The sequence below is a fragment of the Pyrgilauda ruficollis genome, unplaced genomic scaffold (genome assembly GCF_017590135.1).
Source record: "Pyrgilauda ruficollis isolate IOZ18807 unplaced genomic scaffold, ASM1759013v1 scaffold190, whole genome shotgun sequence".
Lineage (NCBI taxonomy): Eukaryota > Metazoa > Chordata > Aves > Passeriformes > Passeridae > Pyrgilauda > Pyrgilauda ruficollis.
Genome location: NW_024518096.1, coordinates 430,665 through 433,716, shown reverse-complemented (window position 1 = coordinate 433,716; position 3,052 = coordinate 430,665).

The following is a 3,052-nucleotide window of genomic DNA, read 5'->3' as shown; positions in this document are numbered from 1 at the left end:
AGCCCTACCCAGCCAAAGTAACTCTACACCCAGAAAAACAGATGCCTCCACAGGGGTGCTTATTTATTCAACAACTTGTAAATTAATATTTTTCCTTCTGCCCATTTCTGATAAGCTGAAGTCAGCCTCCCTCTCAGGGACCAGTCAGAAGTAAAGGCCATCATAAAAACAGTTTTCCAGGCTCTGCACACTCTAGAAGGAGGGATTAAGCAGTGAGAAATCTAGTGAAATGCAGATAACCTCTCCCATTTCTAATTACACCCTATGGAGATATTTTGTTAACAGCTTTCTTGTTCTGTTCCACCTAGTAAAAGAATGTTCTGTAATTCACTGCACCCCTGGATAAACACTGAGCAAAACACCAACTTCAATTCCATGCCTCTTGCTCCCTGGCAAAGAGTGACTTTTTCCTAAAGCTGAGATCAGTCTACACTTCGACTCTGGAAGGAAACTATTTTGAAAGATGTATTGAAATGGCATCCTGTGAGTCTAATAAAATCCTAAAGACTCACAAATTGCTGCTATTTTACAGACAGAAATAGAAATGTAAATATAAATATAGAGAGGTAAACAGAAAGCATTGATTGACTTGACTGTAACTTCGATACCAGGGGAAAAGTTTTTGTTTTCTTTGATCTTTTTCAGAGGGCAATACTAGTTGCTATTCAGATGGAAAAGGCCAGCAATATAAGGGATGCATCATCCTAGCACCGAATGCAACAAGTTAATAAGCAATAAGTTAATCACGGTCTGAGTTACTGACCTGTGTAGAAATATCTCTGTACTTAATGGATTTTCAGGACACACAGAAGCATTGCCATGCCTGCTCTACATTAGAAGAAATAAAGTGCCCAAATGGTGAAAGTAGCTTCTGTTAGTGCACTCTTGTTTTAAAGGGGTTGGTTAACAGAAGTGCCAAAAAGGACACTGAGAGTGTTTTTTCATTGCTAGAAAGTAACAGTGCCATGCTGAAAAAGCAAAAAAAAAAAAAAAAAGGGGGGGGGGGGGGGGGGGGGGGGGAGAAAAAGAGGACAATTATGCCTTAGGACAGAGGATATGCAGAGACAAGTATCAGTGGGGCATGGCCAGCCTGCTTTAGGGCTGGCTTGCCACAAGTGGTGGATGCCAGCCCTGTGTGGAGCAGGGGGAACAAGCATCACGTCCCACAGCCAGGACATTTACGCAACACAGAGGTAATCTTAGAGTCACCCCTGCACTGCAGGTTAGCTCACGTTCCACATGCCTGAAAACAAACACTAAAAATGGAAAACCAAGGCCAGGACAGCTTACAGAACACACCAGGAGAAGCACTGACGTTGACATCTCTGTTACAGGTCCATCCACCCCTCTGTGGCACACACCTGTTCTCTGTTCCTGCATAGCATCACGGTTTGGAGGCACGTGGGCATTTGAACTTGCAAAGCAAGGACAGGAGGAATCACCTGCTGAGGCACTGTGATGAGCTATAAGCGCCTCATCAGATGGAAGGTTCCTCCCTGAAAATGGGCAAAGCTATTCTTAGTTTTCCATTTATCTTTTTCTTCCGAATGTGGCTGGCAGTTGCACTGCCCTTTTGCCTCCCATAGACTTCACTCTGTTGCAACATAACACACTCAGCTGCTCAGAAAACAGCCCAAATTAGGTATAAGGCTATAATAAAAACCCACAGAAATTTTCAGTTAAGTTCTATTTTTCAACTCTGTAAAACAGAACATGCAGCAAAGACATTTTTATATATTTTTTAAATTACACATGATCTCCTTTTCCTGTGGTACTTCCAGTTACTGTGAGCTTTCTGAGCAGAGGTAGGCTAGACACACTAAACTAACCCTACTTCCCACAAAGGAGACAACTGTTTGTAAAATATACCTACAAGTCGTAAACAGAGATAAAATACAGTAATTCCATGAAGATGGGTAACTATTCACAATAGGAAAAAAAAGAAGACCTGAGCAGAGCTGGCAAAACTATTTGGTAAATCATATTAAAATGCATCTTTGGTGTCTTTTCATTAGTGTACATACAACAGCTTTCAGATGGGGAGAATCCATAAAAAAAGGAGTGGGAAGGCAGGATAGAGAAAAGGCTTGTCTATGTTGGTGGCAACACACTGTTGTTTCAGCCCAACTGCATTTGAAACCTAAGGTGAGAAGATGAAAGTAGCCTTTGGCAAACGTGGCTCCTCTGCCTTCTCCAGCAGAGGGAAGTGCATGGATGGGCTCCAGGCCCAGGACAGACCCTGAGCACCCTACAGGTGCTGAGCTCTGCTCCGAATCAAGGAACTGGCAAACGGAGCTGGATTGATGCCATGTCCACACAAACCCTTTTTAAGTTAAAAGAGGACTGCACCCCAAATGCTTCCACCATGAGTGAGTGATCCTTTGCCATTCAAAGACACTCGGCAGAGAAATGCTCTTGATTCCAAGTTCCCATCCAAAGGACGTGGAGCCATATCCTGGAAAAGTAAGGTTGATACCAGGTGGGTGCCAGACTTCTGTCAGAGCTGCATTTTTACAGCTCTTGAAGTGCAGGATTTTACTTGAGCATCAGGATCATTCCTTTAAAACACATTCATTGAGATCCAGGAAAAAAAATAAACTGGTTTTACTTAATTCTTTAACAATGGAGATGAATTATTTCCATACAGCTTTACACCATTGCCTTGAAGGAAAAAGATCCTTTAACACCACAGGATAGAGTTCTTTACTATCTTGACAGAAAGCTGAGGTCATGACATGAAACCTATAGGGTTTGCCAAACAATAGAGTAGTTAACTATTGGGAAAAGGAGGCACAAACAACGCCCCATGGGAATTGGTCAAATATGTGCACCAACAAGAGGAAGTATCCCAATACTCAATCAAAATGTGAATGCCCCTGAATTTCCCCAGCCCTTCTATTAAGAGGTGAACATTACACCCACTTGTCTGAAATACAGTATTTTCTGCATGTGGTTGTAGAGGCAGCTGCAGATCCCACTGTCAACAGTTTAGAACAAAAAAGTTAATATTGTCACCCATTTCTACCCAGCACAATGCAGATAATGAAAAGTT